We start from the raw sequence: 20,054 nt of genomic DNA, 5'->3' as shown, positions 1-20,054 counted from the left end.
TAACAAAATTTCCTATATTGAAGCAACCAATAATCTCACTGAAAATTTAACTAATAATGAATTTCCCAGAAACTACTGGTGACCCTTGAGAAAGTCTTCAGGCCGGATTCTTATTTTATTTGGTTTAATTTTGATACTTTTTTTCCTATTAACTTGATAGTTGTTTACATTGTCGCCCTGATATCCAAATCGTTTTCATTGTTTCATCAAATATGTAACCACGTGATTTTCGTTCTTTGTTGAAAGCTTAAGAAGAAGGATTCAGATTAATATCTACGTAGCTTACAAGGCGAATAATAATAATAACGCGAAATTACAATACCACGAAATTTAAAAAAAGAGATGTACCGGATATTTCAGTTTTTAATAGCGCTATGATATCATGGAACTGGTCTCCATTAGAAAGGCTCATGTACATCATATGTAAGTAAATTAAAATAAAATGGCTTTAATGTCTTTCAGTTTGATGGCATCAAGGATATGAAATTTAATCTAAACCATAATATCAATAATCCCGACGAACCAGCTGGTTCCCAAAGACAAATAGTATTTAAATAATAACAATGGTGACAGCTATGATATCATGGGACTGGTATCCATTAGAAAGGCTCATGTACATCATATGTAAGACAATTAAAATAAAATGGCTTTAGTGTCTTTCAGTTTGATGGCATCAAGGATATGGAATTTAATCTAAACGATAATATCAAAAATCCCGACGAACCAGCTGGTTCCCAACGGCAAATAGTATTTAAATAAAAACAATTCAGAAATGAATGCAACTTTTAGTTCATGCATTGAATTTTTCAAAATATACTGGAATTTCAACAAAATATATTGATATTAATTTAATAAGAAATATAAGGACCAATGCAACATTTCAAATTACAGACAAATTTGCTTTAAAAGCTTAATTAGATAGAAGTCACGATAAACAGAATTCTTTGGATAATTTATAGGAATTGAAAAATTTGGCATAATTTTCAGGAATCTGAAAAATATAATATCAATGGCACTTTTGTTTTTGGACATTATACAGGAATATCACATCTTCGCACCTTCCAAAATTTGTAACAGCAGGGAAGCACCAATGTCAATATCCTGAAGAAGGTTGATACATTTATCGGGAATGACGTGGCTCCCCTTCGAGATAAAAATTATTTTGAGGGAAAAACTTTCTTCGAGAAAATTTTTAGAGATTTTCAGCGTATTAGCAACGTTCCTTTATTAGAACAGCCATTACGAATATAGTAGACTAATGGATAGCTGAGCCTTGGACGAAGGTAGCCATAAAAGGTTTTTGACGCCACCAACAGACGGCGCTCTAAAACAATGTTGCCTCTCTCCGAATGGTTTCCTCTTAAATGGCGGTATTACTAGCGTTTCGAAATCGCAACTCTCGTGACATCATGAGCTGAAAAAGCAAGTAGTCTCTAAAGAACAAATGGAACTGAATCTGAATTTTTATTAACTCAAACAAGACCGAGTGACCCTTAAGCAGTCCCGCCACGCATATGTCTTATAAGCGCTTTTCTGCAGTGACGATATTAGAGCAAAATGGCTTATGGTAAACACTTAAAGAAGTTTTAATAATATAATGATAATATGAAATTTTTTTAAAAAAAATTGATTTACATGTGATTTTTTTAAAAAAAAGATTAGGCTGTGTAGTGAGAAATTGTTGGAAAAATTAAGTACTTTCAAGAACTTTAACAACAAGTAATATAAATTTTTTATAGTCAATTCCTACTTTCGCAAGAATTCAACTCGCATTCTTCCCCTTCACGTGAAAAGTACTGAAATCCTTGCATTTTACCGATTGAGCTACTGCCTGTTGATTTCAATTTTCATTACAAACTGCTAAAACTCTATTTAAAATATTAAAATTAATTAAATTCAATAATTAATGATTGGAAAACTGTATTAACATGAAGTGTCATCCGCTACAAGTTTTAAAAAATGTATTTGAACTTGAGTGGATGAATAAAAAGTATTTTATTAACTATTGAACATTTGCAGATATATAAATATATATAGGGAGAGTGTGAACTAATAGTAGGAATTAAAAAATTAAGGACATTTGTGCAAGTGTGCATACGTAAACTGTGTATTTTATAAGCAAAGTATTTTTTTCTGTTTTATAATAATGCATAGTTTGTATTGAAAAAAAAATTCTTAAAACGTAATTTTAAATGCTTATTCTTTAAATTTTAATACTTATTTCTGTTTTTCACAACTTTTTCTATTGTAAAATTATGCATTTTTGATTTGACAAAAACATAAAAATGATCATAAAAAAGGATTTAAAAAAAAAAAACTATCAGTACAAAAAAATTAAGTCAAGTTTTATAAGATTAATATTAAAGATCTGTGAACTTTTTTAACATTCTTAAAATTAAAACACTTCCTTTAAATAGATACAACATTTCTGATATTGTCGATAATCATGTAGAAGTCAGCCTGCCCAAATATTTTGTATTTGATTTTTATATAAACAACAACAAATACGATTCAACATGGCTGGGATGAAGAGAGTAAATTTCTTCCTGCACTGACTCATTCTATTAAGTAATTTTATTTGCAATCTTATAAAGCTAAGAACTAAAGCATTCCTATGGCTATCATCATATGATTGGCGAAACTGCCATGATATTGATGATAGAACTATGCAATGTTATAAAGGAGTTTTGAAAATCATTTTTAACAGAAAATGATAGCAGCGTTCTTAAATCATCAGACTAAAAAGAAATTGTCTAATCGCCTCATTTCTAAAGTGTTGGACGTTTAACGTTCCTAAAATTTAATGAAAACCTGCTTTTAAACACATAAGGAAAAATTTTCACTTTAAAAAAAATTACAGAAGAAACCTTATATATATATATTACGAAGAAATGAGAATGCTATAACAAGTTCTAGTTTTCATACATAACGGAAACAAATTCATAAAGTCAAAAAAAAAAAAAAAAAAAAAAAAAAAAAAGCAGCTTTGTAGTTAGACGCAAAACGGAAATAAATCAACCAGAGCGTCTCCCCAAAACTTGCTCGCATATTGCCAGGAAATGCCTTGTGTGGCATTGGCGTACAATAGTTAAGTAATATTAACACTAGGCGTGATTTAAATATGTTTTCTGATTCTATCGTGTGCTCTTTGGCAAGTGGTTTGAGATTAATCTCTGGCATGCGGTTGAGAGTATCCGAAAAGTGAATTTGGGTTTTAGACGCTTTCTTCCCAATAGATTAAAACAAAAATTTGACTCAAAACTACACTTATAGTCAAAAAATTACATACCAAATTTGATATCTTTAAGTCACTACAATTTTGAGCTATCGTGTTTACATATTTCTGAAAGTACAGACCGATATGCGGTGAACCCCTACTTGGATTTGGCTCAAAATCTCACAGATGTTTATACAATAGATATTAAATCTGTGTGCCAAATTTTAACTACCTAACTCTCTTTGTTTTGTAGTTATCATGCTAACTTATATTAGAACAGTCGGACAGACAAATAAATTTCCTTTAAACGGATGCTGCTGAAAATTTGAGCGAAATCTACAAGTTTGTTGTGAAAACCATAAACCAAATTTCATCCATCTAGCTCAAAGTGCTTTTATGTTATCTTTGTCACAGACAGACATTTTCCAAAAATGTGCTTTCGAATTCAAAAAGGGATGAAACGTGACGATTCATTAAAATCTCGAGTACAAATTTTTCGACGACTGCAATATTTTCTCTGAATTTTGTATACGAGAAAGTAAAAATGTCAACTGAAGAATTTTTGAAAAACGTCTTTCTTGAAGCCAGCGCAAAACAATATATCGCATTACTTCAAAATGTAACAAAACTTATCACATAAAGAAGTTTATTCAATGAACATGCTTTAAAATGTTTTGAGTTTAAATAAAAGCAAAGAAAGCATTTTTTTCCCTTTTACTACAATTTTAATAGCTGCAGAATAATGTGATTCAATGATTCGAAGAAGCAATATCATTTTGAATTTCATTATAATAAAAATCTTTGTTATAAACTGTGTCCAAAACTAATTTCCCAGAAATTATTTTTAAAATATTATATTCAACCAAACAAAATTTTTATTATTCGAATACTATTCTTTTTTAACCTTTTTAAAGCGGTGTTAAAATAATTTTTATGCGATAATATGCTTTGATATCACAATGAAAACACATTAAAATTCTTTTTTTAAATTAAATTTCGAATTAAAAGTTTGAGAAATTCGTTCTTAGTGCGCCTCTAATGCCCAAAAAGTAACTTCCCAAATTTCATGCTCCTAACTTCAATGACTTTAAGCTGGGCGAATGCTCAGAACAAGACTATATATATATAAAGAGAGATTTCATTGGGGAAAAAATTTCAATAAGAGTTATAAAAAAATCATTATAAAATGATAAAACCTAAATCCTGAAAAAAAAAAAAAAATGTGCAAAAAACTTTTTTTTTTTATTTCTTTAAATATGTTTAAGTACCAGATCTAGCAATTTCTTTTTTTCTTAATCAAAATAAATTTGGCGAGATTAATTTAACAAATAAAAATGCTCAAATGGATGGGGGCATTCAAAGAATTTCATTATACCAGATTTTACGCGATTGAGTAATGTAATTACATACCGCAATTAATTACAGTTCAATATAATACTTTTGAATACCTGTAGAAGTTCATTCAAACGTTTGCTTTAAAGTAACATATTAATCGCAATGATGATCAAATATGTCACTGTTTTTAAAGAAGCTTTTTCCGTCTTCGATATAACGTTTTGACGCATCAAATTCATCCTTGTGTTTTCTTATTTCCCGTTGATCGGACCATATCGCATATTCTTCGAATGTTTTTCGATTCGCAATAAGTATGGTTTAGTATGCATTTCGTACTGCCCTTTCCGGATAACTACTCCAGCATTCTAATAAATGACGATGCACACTGTTGAAAAAAAAATTCAATTACGCTGCTAATTATTTTATTAAAAAAGCATATAAAATTCTTATATCAAACAAATAAATTGAAATAATTTTAAACAAAATAATTACATAGAAGTTTAACTTTTCAGGCTTTGTGTTTTAGCAAATTGATTTATAAGTAAATCTACACTTAATTTTTGTAAGAAAACACACACACCTAACTTGTCAATAGAAATAATCACACGATTTGCCAATTTCTCTCGACCCAGTGTAGATCTCAGGCAATTTTTAATTATTTTCAATTTTGAAAATGATCTGTCTGTTATATTACCATGCCTAATATAGTAAATAGATCATTTTTTAAATGTTAAGAAAATGTATAAAGCCGTATAAATATTAGCTAAAGATATAATTAAATTGTTCAAAAACATACAGCTTAGAGTTTACAACTGCAAAAGCAACATTTATTCTACAATTTTACAAAATATTTATGTACACCTATCATACTTTTTATGACGCTTTGATTGCCTTCAGCTAAAGCTTTTTCCAGCTATTTGCATAAATTGAACGGATCTTGTTGAGAGTATTTATTGAAGTCAAGTAATTCAGAAAAATTTAAAAACTACTGAATGGGTAGATAAGCGATCGTACATTTCACTTAAAGATGATATTGCAACATCTAACCGTTGAAAAAAAATACTTTGAAGTTTACTTCTTTGTTCTGTATAGGATATCAGATAGCTGTTCTCTGTAAGCCGGTATTTCTAATGAAGGAAAAATCACTTCTGTGCACTAATGACTATTAAAAAAAATTTAATTGAGGGTTGGAAATTATATATTATAAAGCTGTTAAAAATGCATTAAGTTTTTTTACAAATTCAAATTAACTATTCCTATATTTGTGAGTAAGACAAAATTTATACAGCATTTATATAAAAATGGAAAAGAGATTTTCAATAATAAAATAAAGATGATGTGTAATAGCATTTATCACAAACCGTCTCTGGCAATCAGCTTTTTGTCAGGGATTAAATGTTGTATTAAATATTTTATGTAATTTGATCTTAATTGCTACTTCAGCAAAATATTTTTAAGCTTCAAATTTTAATAATATTATAGTATAAAAATTTTCATACTATTTCAGAAGCCATGTTATGAATTCCCCTAATTTTCTATCAACTCGCTTAAAATTTGTAAAATATTCATACACTGCTATTTTTAGCATTTTAATAATGCAACATAACATAAAACATTATTAAATTTGACATTTTTCCTTATGTTAAAACTATATTTTAAGTATAAATTTAAATCTTTTACAGATTCTTCTCAGAAATAAGTAAATATATTATTTGCTTTCTAGAAACTTGTTTTGCCAATGATGAATTGTGTTAGGGACAAAATTTTATTTCAGTATTTTGCACAATTCATTATTTTTTGCATTAATACCAATGGTAATTCATATTATAAATAAAACCAAAAAATATCTGCATCTCTAATAGTGACTTTTATCAATAACTCTAGTGTTCTTCTAAAATCCTTATGTTCTTCTTAATTATTGTTAATAATGCCTTTAACATTTGTTTAGAATTTTTATGTATGTTTATATTCGTGTTGCAAAATATGCTCACAATATTTTAAAAAATTCATTAAATATAGAAAAAACATATACATCAAAGTATAACGGAAAGATAATTTTTGAAATTTTAACATTATGTAAAAATAATTTTAGAATTTTAATATTTTCGTAAGTTTCTAAAGAGAAATGCCAAATTTCGGTTTAATTTCTTATAGAAGTTTCAAAAAACACCCAACGACAAAAGTATTGAATTGCTAAGTTTGGTACCTCTAGAATAAACAGTCTAATACGCAGAAACTCAAACAAAAACGCACACAGGGAAATAAAGGAAATTTTATACAATAGAAAAATAAATTATTACAATTTGACACCAATCGAATTTTATATCACATGACACACACACACACACACACACACACACACACACACACACACACACACACACACACACACACACACACACACACACACACACAAATAGACACAAAGAACAATCAATAATAACGATTCCGTTTTGAATAATTTTATGCAGGGATAAATCTTGAATAAAGAATACAGTCAAATACAAATTTTAAATGAAATTGGGAGAAATTAACAACGTAAATAAATTGATAAAAAGATTACTTTAGCAGAATATTTTACCTGTGTTAAAGTTAAAATTTGTTTTCGTTTTGGAATAAACGTTAAATTAAACATAATACTTAGAAACGAGATTACACATTAAAAAATAAATGATACCAGAAAAAAGCTACTGAAATGAAAATTGCAATGTTTCGGAGTATAGAATACCAAAAATTTTAACAGATATGACAAGAAGACTAATCTAAAATTCAGGCCATTATTTCTTATCTTTGGCACTAGAAAACATTTAAAAATTAACATAATTTTGTCGTTAAAGAAACGAAACCATAAAAAAAAAAAAAAAAAAAAATACAAACCTTATGAATATGACCAGAGAAATATTAGCATTATTTTCTTATTGGTTAAGTACAATACATTGTTCTTGAAATCTATATAGAATAAGCAACTTTGTGAAAATAGTTTCTACAATAATGCTAAAGAAGAAGAAACAAAAATAGTTTGTGCATATATCACAATTAAACACACACATAAAACTCTGAAATATATATGACTAGCGGACGAAAATTCCATCCTGAAGTTAACATTTTTCTCAATTCAAATAAATTATTTGCATGCCTTACAGTAAACATATTTACATTGCATTAAAATAAATGCAGAAAAAAGATTTAGAGGATAAAAATCATGTTTAATAACATTTATCATTTATATTATATGTTCACAGTAAAACACATATGATTCAAAATTTTTTTAGCAGAAGCACTAGCATGAAATATTTTCCGATGCATAATAAAATAAAATACAAAAAATTAAATCATGAAACTTAAATATGACCAATCTTCTTAAAATATAGGAAATATAGTCAACTATAAATAATAAAAGACAATATTGCAGCTTTAGTAGAAAATTTAAGTGCATGGAACATTTAGAAGGTAATATATCTAAGGACAAAACTAAAATATAGTATTCCATTATAAAATTTTTTAAAAATACATCCCAAATCAACACAGTAAAAGAAAAATTTAAATTAAACAGAAAGCATTGGAAAAAAAAAAAAAGAATGAATAAAAAGAAGCCTGGAGATCAGTCAAGTCAATGAAATAAGAATAAACTCCAATCAAGGTTGCCAAATAAGAAAATTCGAGACAAAAATGAGAGGTCTAGAATGAATAAAAATTTAGAACCCAGGAAAATCATTTCTAAACATCGAAATCTAATCATATTTAAGTAATTAAACAATCTATTTATTCAAGAAAATAATGTTTTCAAAATAATAAGTTCAACAAAAAGAAATAAATCTTAATCACATAATCAGAAACTTTTACTCAGACTTAAATCCAATCTGATTCTTCACAACATTAAATGAATGAAACATAATAATGTACAAATCATGTTTTCAATATTCAAACAATTAAACAAATTTTCAATGACAAAATGAGCAATAAGTAAAAAGTTAATTGAGAATTTATGATATAAGAATGATATAAATTATGATTGACATAGAATAACAAGCAAAATGTAAGAAAGATTCAACTCTACTGTGCAATGAAGTAAATATTTCAAATAGCTATGGAATCAAAGCTAAACAGATTCTTAAATTATTAGCCCAAACTCTTTGACGATGAGCAAACACAATCAGATTGTTTATGGTATCATTACTATACAGTCCAATTTAATATCAAAGTAAAACATTTATGATTCTAGTATCACACAAAACATAAAAAACAGTGAAATATTTTAGAGAAAAGAAGATAACATCTTAAAAATTTAGGAATACACAACTGAAAGAAACACATTTGCAATGCTAATGAATATTATTACCCCAAGCAATAAAGTCAGATTTATAATGCTGTAAATAAAGTGAAATAATCAAAATTTTCAAATATTTTCATTAAATATTCATGCAACTATGTAACAATTGTGCGAATAAAATGACAGCATGCAATTTAAATAAATATCTAGAAAATGAAATCTATATTGAGAGAATACGTTATATTGGAATAAAATAAACCTGACATTTTGTGGAATTCAAAACCAAATATGACTTGATAAAATGAACAACAAATGAAAGATTAATTGTTGATTTCTGATAGAAGAATCATTTAAGTTATGACTGACATAGAATATCAAGCAAAATGTAAGAAAGATTCAACCTTACTGAGTAATGAAGTAAATATTTCAAATAATTATTAAATCAAAGCTAAACAGATTCTTAAATTATTAGTCCAAACTCTTTGACAGTGAGCATACACAATCAGATATTTTTTGGTATCAATGATATAGAGCCCAATTTAATATCAAAGTAAAATATTTCTGAATCTAGAATCACACAAAACATAAGAAACAGTGAAATACATGAATAAAAAAAATAACCTCTTAAATTTTTAAGAATACACAATTGAAAGAAATGCATTTGCAATGCTAATGAATATTATTGCCCCAAGTAATAAAGTCAGATTTATAATGCTATAAATAAAGTGAAATAATCAAAATGTGCAAATATTTTCATTAAATATTCATGCAACTATGTAACAATAATGTGAATAAAATGACAGCATGCAATTTATATAAAGAACTAGAAAATGAAAATGTGTATTTAAAATTAGTTTATTCCATTTTCAAATGAATAACTACTCAATATTGTGATAATATTTTATATTGGAAGGAAATAAATCTGACTCTCTGTGGAATTGGAAACCAAGCATGACTTGACAGAAATTGAAAGGTTAAGTGAGGATTTGTGATAGAAGGATTATGTAAATTATTATTGATATTGAATATCAAGCAAAATATAAGAAAATATAAACCTTAATGTGCCAGAAAATAAATATTTCAAATAGCTATAAAATCAAAACTAAACGGATTCTTAAAATAACAGCTCAGCCTCTTTGACAATGAGAAAACACAATGAGATTGTATATGGCATCAATGATATAGAGTCTAATTTAATATGAAAGTAAAACATTTATAATTTTAATATCATACAAAACATATTAAGTTTTTAAGAATACACAATAGAAAGAAACACATTAGCAATGATAATAGAAAATTTTGCCAAAAAAGTAATAAAGTCGCACTTATCGAAGTATGAATAAAGTCTAATAAACCAAATTTGCAAATATTTTTCTTAAATATTTATGCAATTATGTAACAACTGTGTGAATAAAATAGCAGTATGCAATGTAAATAAATAACTAGAAATTGAAAATGTGTATTTAACACGAATTTTTAATCCATTTTCATATGAATAAATAATATATATTGAGAGAATACTTTATATTGGAATAAAATAAACCTGACATTTTGTGGAATTCAAAACCAAACATGATTTGATAAAATGAACAATAAATGAAAGATTAATTGAGGATTTGTGATAGAAGAATTATGTAAATTATGCTGGACATAGAATATCAAGCAAGATGAAAGAAAGATTCTAAATTACTGGGCAATTAAGTAAATATTTCAAATATTTATTAAATCAAAGCTAAACAGATTCTTAAATTATTAGCCTAAACTCTTCGACAGTGAGCAAACACAATCAGATTGTTTTTAATATCAATGATATAGAGTCCAATTTAATATCAAAGTAAAATATTTATGATTCTATTATCACACAAAACATAACAAACAGTGAAATACATTAAAAAAAAAAAAAAAACTCTTAAATTTTTAAGAATACACAATTGAAAGAAACACATTTGCAATGCTAATGAATATTATTGCCGCAAGCAATGAAGTCAGATTTATAATGCTATAAATAAAGTGAAATAATCAAAATTTGCAAATATTTTCATGAAATATTCATGCAACTATGTAACAATTGTGCTAATAAAATGACAGCATGCAATTTAAATAAATAAATAGAAAATGAAATCTATATTGAGAGAATACTTTATATTGGAATAAAATAAACCTGACATTTTGTGGAATTCAAAACCAAATATGAGTTGATAAAACGAACAATAAATGAAAGATTAACTGAGGATTTCTGATAGAAGAATAATCTAAGTTATGATTGACAAAGAATATCAAGCAAAATGTAAGAAAGATTCAACCTTACTGAGCAATGGAGTAAATATTTCAAACAATTATTAAATCAAAGCTAAACAGATTCTTAAATTATTAGCCCAAACTCTTTGACAGTGAGCAAACACAATCATATATTTTTTGGTATCAATGATATAGAGCCCAATTTAATATCAAAGTAAAATATTTCTGATTCTAGAATCACACAAAACATAAGAAACAGTGAAATACATGAAAAAAAAAAAGAAAAAAGAAAATTACCTCTTAAATTTTTAAGAATACTCAATTGAAAGAAACACATTTGCAATGATAATGAATATTATTGCCTCAAGCAATAAAGTCAGATTTATAATGCTATAAATAAAGTGAAATAATCAAAATTTGCAAATATTTTCACTAAATATTCATTATGTGAATAAAATGACAGCATGCAATTCATATAAATTACTAGAAAATGAAAATGTGCATTTAACATGAGTTTTATTCGATTTTCAAATGAATAAGTACTCCATATTGAGAAAATATTTCACATTAGAAGGAAATAAATCTGACTTTCTGTGGAATTCAAAATCAAACGTTACTTGACAGAAAATGAAAGGTTAAGTGAGGATTTGTGATAGAAATATTAAATAAATTATGATTGATATTGAATATCAAGCAAAATATAAGAAAATATAAACCTTCATATGCCAGAAAGTAAATATTTCAAATAGCTATTAAATCAAAAACGCTATTAGCTTTCAAATAGCTTTTAAAGCTAAACGGATTCTTAAAATATTAGGTCAATCGCTTTGACGATGAGCAAACACAAACAAACTGTTTACGGTATTAATGATATAGAATCATATTTAATATCAAAGTAAAACACTTACGATTCCAGTATCATAGAAAACATAACAAATAGTCAAATACATTAAAGAAAAGAAGATAAAATTCAAGGAAAACCAGTCAAAAGAAACACATTTTCAATGCTAATATGAAATTTTGCCTTCAGGCAATTACGTCAGACACATCATACTATAAATAAAGCGAAATAAACAAAATTTTCAAATATTTTCATTAAATATTCATTCAACTATATAACAATTGTGTGAATAAAATGGTAATATGCAATTTAAATCAATAACTATAAAATGAAAATGTGTTTTGAACATGAATTTGTTTTCATTCCCAGTTCAAATGAATATGTAATATACATTATATAGGAATGTAATAAACCTAATTTACTGAGGGAAAAACAACAAAAAAACAACCATGACTTGACACAAAATGAACAATAAATGAAAGGTAAATTGAGGATTTGTGATAGTAGAATTATGTAAATTATGATTGATATGGAATATCAAGCAAAATATAAGAAAGAATAAACCTTACTGAGCCAGAAAGTAAACATTTCAAAAAGCTAAAAATCAATGTTAAACAGATCCTTAAACTATGAGCTCAGCCTCTTTGACACTGAGCAAACACAATCAGATTGTATACGGCATCAATGATATAGAGTCCAATTTAATATGAAAGTAAGACTTTTACAATTTTAGTATCATACAAAACATCTTAAATTTTTAAGAATACACAATAGAAAGAAACACATTAGCAATGGTAATAGAAAATTTTGCCCAAAAAGTAATAAAGCTAGACTCATCAAGCTATTAATAAAGTGAAATAATAAAAGTTTTCTAATATTTTTCTTAAATATTCATGCAAGTATGTAACAATCGTGTGAATCAAATGGTAGTATGTAATTTAAATCAACAACTAGAAAATGAAAATGTGTGTTGAACATCAGTTTTATTTCCAAGTTCAAACAAATATGTAATCCTCCTTCAGAGATTACTTTATTTTTAGATGAAATAAACCTGAATTTCTGGGGAATTCAAAACCTAGTATGACATGACACAAAAAGAACAACAAACGAAAGTTTGTCATATAAGAATTATGTAAATTATTATTCATATGGAACATGAAGTAAATTGTAATAAAGAATCAATATTGCTGTGCCAGAAAGTAAATATTTCAAATAGTTATTAAATGAATGAACATATTTTTAAAATATTAGCTGAATCTCCTTGACAATGAGCAAACACAATCAGATTGTTCATGGTATCAATGATACAGAATCATATTTAATATCAAAGAAACATTTATGATTCTAGTTCATACAAAACATAACAAATAGTCAAATACATAACAGAAAAAAAGATAACATTCTAAAAATTTAGGAAAACACAATAGAATAAATAACACAAGAATAAATAAAAAAAATTGCATGCAATGCTCACAATTCATAAAAAAGCATGTAAGGATTTTTATTTCTGAGGGACTATGATGTTCTAATAAAAAAATAAAAAGTCTAATTTATGTAAGGCAGTAAAGGAAGGGCCCCGTTTTCTGATATTCTCATATCCCTAATTACAACACACAAAGACGATAAGTAGAACATAGTGAAAACATTTAATATATTACTATAGTATAATAATGTAAGTACTTAGATTCATGAAACAACATATATCTAAAATACAAATAAGCTTGTAGATTCCTTAACTAATAGTAATTTTCATTTCTAAAAACTAGATGATTCATAAATTTTTCTTAGTATTTTGAGTTAAAACAAAATATGAAAACAAGCAGTGAGATTCTGAGTAAAAAAAGGAAAAAAATGTGAAAACAAGCAGTGAAATTATAATTATTATTTGCTATTATTGATTCTAAAAGTATAAATTATGTCAGTAAATAAAACTCTTCAAATAAAAATTTAAAACTCTTACCATTGATAAATTTTTTCAATCCTGGATAATATGGAAATCTTTAATTCCCCTCCAAATTAAGCTTGGAAAAAAGAGAAAAAGAACATTTTCAAAGCCTTGCTTAATAATAAAACAAATAGCAAAAGTTTCAGAGGTCAGGAAAGAATTTTTTAAGGACCTTTGATCTTACAGATCCGAACACTTGTAACTGTTTTTAGCAAATAAACAGTAAGCTTAGAAATAATACATATTCTTAAACATCTAAATGCCTGCTGCTCCTAACCTAGGTTCCTGATTTTAATTATTGTAGTTGTTTTATAATTTGGTGAGTCAATGTTGTGCTGGGATCCTTAATTATCTGAATGACAAATAATTTACCATGTCACTGCGAAAGACCCTATTCATTACAACAAAAGTTAGTTGAAGTATTCTGATTGAGAAACAATATAGTGAGGATATACATTATTTAGTTTCAGCATCATTGCCTAATGTTTATTAGAATATGTAATTGCCCATTACAACATGTAGTTTCAGAATTAAAATGTCATATTAAACATAGCTGAATAGTTCTCGCATCAGTATTCAGACAAATCAGCTATTCATTACGAATTGTTATTGGATGTTTCTCAATCCTGTATGAAGTTTATATTATAAAGTTTACATCTTCACTGTACTTCTGCTGTTTTCTGCTTAAAATAAAAGCTTTCCTTGCAATCCATAGATTTCTGAATGATTAACATAATTATTTTTTCACAAAGTTATAGTAATATTAACAATATTCCTTTGTCAGATGAAGTTTAACAGAACTGTATATTTAATAAAGGAAGTACCAATATATGCTTGCCAGCACCAAAAATTCACGAAAGAGGAACGCAATGCTTTTATAAGAGAACTTGGATAGTTCAGAATTTTTATCATCTGGATTAAAGGAGGTGGAAAATGAACAAAAAATAATAATAAGAGAAAAATCTCGTCTGAAGCTTAATATTAAGATAACAGTTTAGAGAAATAGATAGAGGAAAATTATGTACATTTAATATGAAACGTATGTAAGTAATGCTTTAGTTTAGTTTAGTTATATTAACGTCCCGTTTAAAGCAACACTACGTCTATTTTGGGACGGACCTCGTAATTTTGAACCTCGGTCAGATGACGAGGACGACAACTGGTATATAAGTAATGCGTCTGATTCAGGCAGTTTTTTTTTTAACTTTTATTATTGTGTGGGAATAAATAATTAATGACGGGATCATATACTTTGCATTTTATTTACATTTTTTAATGCTGAATTTATGCAAAGATACATGAACTGAGGTCTGCAATTTTCCTTATATTCTCGCTTCACGGGAAGTTCTTTTATTCAGCACTATTTTTTCCCTCTTGAAATTTATATTTGGCTATGTATTTTCTTTTTTGTTAATATATTGACAACTATTTCAATCTGATTTTAAGGATTAGTTTTAATTTGAGTGTTCATGAACGTTATGTATAAAGATGATTCCACTTCAGGTTTTATGTATACCATATGCAAGACATTTAAAATAAAATGGCTTTAATATCTGGCAATTTGGTGACACCGTGCATATGAAGTTTAATCTAAACGATAACTCATATCAATATTCCTGACAAACCAGCTGGTTTCCAAAGGCGATTATTATCTAAATAAAAACAATTCAGAAATGAATGCAATTTTTAGATAGGCGTCAATTTTATTAGATAGGTGTCACTATAAATAGAATTCTTTGGATAATTTCTAGGAATTGAAAAGGCCTGCTTAATTTTTGGAACATGTGGAATACATTAGCAATGGGAATTTTGTTTTCGAATATTAAATAGTGTATTCCCATCATAGCGCCTTCCAACACTTGCGGTGACAGCATGGAGGCGCCAATATTGATACTGTGATGTCATGAAAATACAGCCGAGTGAATAGGCTAAATTTGTCTATTTATAATATCACAGTCGCACAATACACACACACATAAAAAACATTCACAACAAGAAATTCATACATTACAATATTTGTAAATCCATTCCACGACCATTATCTTAATCCACAAGTTAGAACACCATCACAAGGCATCAAGGTCTTTTACTTTCAACACCACCTAACACAACACAGCATCACATAGCCCAACACCACGCTGACTCCCGCCGAAAAAAATCTCCGTCTGGTCAACGAACTCCGGCGTGATGTCATCACACCCCTGATCTAGACCAATAGAGTGCCGCCATCCACCCCCTGGAAATTCTCGCGTCAAATTCTTTACAATATGCAGGGAAGCCTTGATACACTTATTGCGAATGGCGTGGCTCCTCTTCGGGACAAAAATTATTTTGTAAGAAAAACTTTCTTCGAGAAAAAAGTTTTGCGATTTTCTCCCTATTGCCAAATTTTCTTTATTTTAACAGCCATTACGAAATTTACTGTAAAAATTGGATAGCTGAGTCCTGGACACAGTTAAAAGCCTTGGTATCACAGTATCTTACATTTTTGAAAAGAGGAGACATTTTTGTTTTTGGTGATTGTATTGTGGCAAATCACAATAATAATAATAAATCAATTTTGAGAAAATGTGCCGTTTTATTACAATGAAGCAATACGCATCTAAACCTAAAACATTATTTCAATTGCAACAGTACATTTCTAGAGGAAATGATCCATTTTACAAAATGATTTAGATTAATAGAAATTGCATACACTCTTCCAGTGTCAACAAGTATAGGCGAAAAAAGTTTTAGTACATTTAGAAGAGTTAAAAATTATATATGCAGCAGCATGTTTTAGAAGAGGCTTCAAATCTTCATGATTTTCGTAGTGCACAATGAAAGATCTGGAAAATTAAGATTTTCATCACGTAACAGAAAAAATAGATAAAATGTATCGAAAAGTTGAATTGAGCTGCACTAATGCCATTAGGATTTAATATCCAAATTATTTAGTTTATTATATTTTTATATAAGAAATAACAAATCTGCCCAGCTATAGTTATGTCTCTAATAATATGAAATATATCCATTACAATTTGAAAATTCTTTTATTTGTAATATGAGACGTACCATTGGATATTACAGAAATACATAAACTGTTTATAAGTATTCATATTAAATGCTTTTCTCACGTTTAAATATTGCGCATATGCTCTGAAATTCTAACACGTAAAACCCACGTGACGAATGTAGTAAGAATATTTCAATGCTGTTTAAAAAGTTGTTAAGACATACAAATAACATATGTTATCACAATTGAATTTAAGGATTTATAATTTTGACCGTCAGATCCTATTTTTGTGCCTTGTTTGAGACAGCTAAATTTCAAATAGCACAATTTAAGAAAACACAATTACGTTATTTAAAACTTTTTTGGAAGTGGGGGTAATCATTTTTTCTGAAATATATAAAACCAGAATAATACATTAAATAAGGGGGGGGGGATGCTCTATAGGTTTTGAAAATATTTTTATATTCGGCTCACGCAACAAATTATTCAACTAGAAGATAAACCACTTGCCCCCCCCCGGGCGGTGGCGAGAGATTGCGAGTTTCGTTGGCAAAAGTTTTCACCACTCCAGGGCGGTTATAGAAAACTGGGCATTAACGAAGACGATAATTTAAAAGCCAACTTAAAGTTAATATACTTTAAACAAGCGAAATATCCAACTAACGGTTTAAGCGGTTTGACTACATTTGGCAAAAAAAAAAAAAAAAAAAAAATCGATAAGATGGCAAGTCAATAAGTTGTCGCATTTTGCTGATAATTATTGGTCTGATGTCGGCGATGCTAAGTCCGCATATTGTGTGACATCTGATTCAAATGTCGTTCATTAAGCTTATAATGTGTACTACTTTTAGCAGCATAAACGACATGGTAGCTGGTGAATAAGATACCGCATTTCACCAACAATTGTTGGTCGGCAGATTAAGAACTCAGTGCGACGGATGTCGACGACATTAAGTCCGCAGAATTTCAGATACCTGATTCAAATGCCATACATTCAGCTTATAATTTCCACTATATTTAGCAGAATAATCAACAAACTGGTAAGTGAATTTTATCGACTGTTCTTTGTTTTTCGAGTAAGATAGTGTCAAGGGTTATAAGAAATAAAAAAATGTTTACATCCACTCATTCGATCATTTGCCAGAAAAATTAGGGAAATTGAAGCTTTTATATCATACATGAACAGGGCGAATGAATAGTTCGGCAAAGAATCGCCACTGAGTTATGAAATTGTTACTTCCTCGATAATGAATTCGTAAGTTCATTTCGCTTATTTCACTATGAGAATTCTCAGACTAAAATCCGGTTAATGGTTAAACTAAATTTAATACAACACATTTTTCTCTCAACACTCTTATACAATATGCATGCTAAGAAGAGTTATTTTGATGTAGCTAAATTATGCAAATTCACTATAAATCAGCAGAGTAAAAAAATTATATAATTGTAAATTAAGTTTATTTAGAAGTAAAATATCTGTTTTTTGCAATCTAATTTATTAAGCTGCAATTATTTCACAAATGAAAATTATCGATAGCAATTACGACAAAAAATAAAAATATATGATATGATAATCTGGTAATATATTTAGCTGCACTAAAAGAGCTTATCAAATTTGCGCTAAACTTTTTTAATATATTTGTAAATAAATTTTTCAGATTCAGTATTATAACTATGCAATCGGGAAACATACACATATATATTTATCTTTTCTTCTTCAATATTTTCTTTTAATTGCTCTTCACGGCAAAAACTATTTAATTTCAAGTGTTTCTAAATCTTTAATAGTCTTTGGATAAAAGTGTCTTGATAAAACGATGATTAAAATAGTTATTCATAGAGTATTCGTATACTGTATTAACCCCTTGACATATATATTTACTTTACTTCCAAGTTACATGACACTTCCTATTTAAGACAATAATTATAATTTTAATTCTTAGAGAAATGTAAGAATACTGGAGATGCTGAAGCGTTTTAAATGATTTTTTTTAATTTTAAATTATTTAATACTTTGACTTAATTGCAGATATAAAACTAAAAATATAGTAATTCGATGCACGAGTAAGACTCGCCATTGTAGGCGAAAGGTTTAAGAAAAACCAATGTAAGCAATTAAGGGGAAAACATTGATTTTGGGGGAAGGGTTATTAGTTTCCAACAGCTTCGTGGGAAAATAGCAATTGACGATAAGAGCATGTGCCCGAAAATCAAGATAAGAGAGTTTCAATTCAACACATTTAGACTTAACGTGGAGAATTGAATGATTAATATGCACATTTTCCGTACTGTAATAAGCATTACATAAAAAAATAAGTTTCTACATATATTTACAAAATATTTTCACCAGCCTTCTTAAGAGAAAATAACATCGTGGTATTTTTTCCGCATTCTATATTGTTCGTGCCCGAATTGTAGTCAGTTTTCGTTCGTGCATGGGAGCTTATTCGCCTCGGACTCGAAACGCGTTATTGCAACCCTTACTTAAAAATTATTTTAGGTAGGTGACTGTGCTAAAAAAAAACTCGTTTTTTGGTGAAACATTGAATATTTTTTTAATAAATTATTTTGGATTTCTGAAAAGTTTCTTTTGATAAAATTTTAGAGTATAGTTTCTACATTTAAAAATTACCCGTATTCGCAATGAGTTACTTAAAATACCAGCATACGATCCAACGTTACCCAGCTCTAGAAAAAGACCTAGAGCTGCAATTGATAATTTTTACTTTAATTTCCCAGCCGCAAAAAAGCTGAGAATTTCTTAACTCTGTTGCCAATCTGGTGGCTTAAAATTCTCAAAATTATTACTGTGTAGGCCTTAGATAGCTACGATGAGCTACAAGCGCGAATAATTTTCTGGGAATTTTTTAAATCAGCCAAATTAAATTCAGCCTCCACAGAAAAGGCACGTGCAACGTAAATCCATTAAAATTCTTTTTACCCCATAAATAATCCTTATATTCTTTTTAATAAATTAATTATATCATAAATAATAATAATAATAATAATTAAATACCAAATCTCATGACGTTAGAGCTTTACTGCGCTCGTCTAAATTAGTTCAATTAATTTTAACTTTTCCCTGAACTAACAAATTAAAGTATCTATTCCAAATTATGATTTGGAGGTGCTCTTGACCACTTTGTCACATCGCAGAACTCCGAAACATCACGACGTTGCCGTTTCTACGTTCATTATATATAACCTCCATGA

At 28.0% G+C, this 20,054-nt stretch overlaps 1 protein-coding gene across 5 annotated transcripts in view; it reads right to left on the bottom strand.

Annotated features, from left to right (window-relative positions):
- Positions 1–20,054, bottom strand: part of LOC129959431 (uncharacterized) — a 38,323-nt gene that overhangs the window by 3,863 nt on the left and 14,406 nt on the right. Inside the window, exons 5-6 of one of the 5 annotated variants that reach the window (XM_056072256.1) lie at positions 13,862–13,922; positions 7,430–7,501 (exon numbers count right to left, since the gene is read on the bottom strand). The gene's annotated coding sequence lies outside the window, so the exon portion shown is untranslated. Of the gene's footprint in view, positions 1–1,058; positions 1,221–7,429; positions 7,502–13,861; positions 13,924–15,852; positions 16,280–20,054 lie in introns of those variants that run through there. The other 4 variants (XM_056072257.1, XM_056072258.1, XM_056072255.1 and 1 more) reach the window with 4 other exon arrangements.

The sequence above is a fragment of the Argiope bruennichi genome, chromosome X1 (assembly GCF_947563725.1).
Source record: "Argiope bruennichi chromosome X1, qqArgBrue1.1, whole genome shotgun sequence".
Lineage (NCBI taxonomy): Eukaryota > Metazoa > Arthropoda > Arachnida > Araneae > Araneidae > Argiope > Argiope bruennichi.
This window is presented reverse-complemented; position numbering and strand designations above follow the sequence as displayed.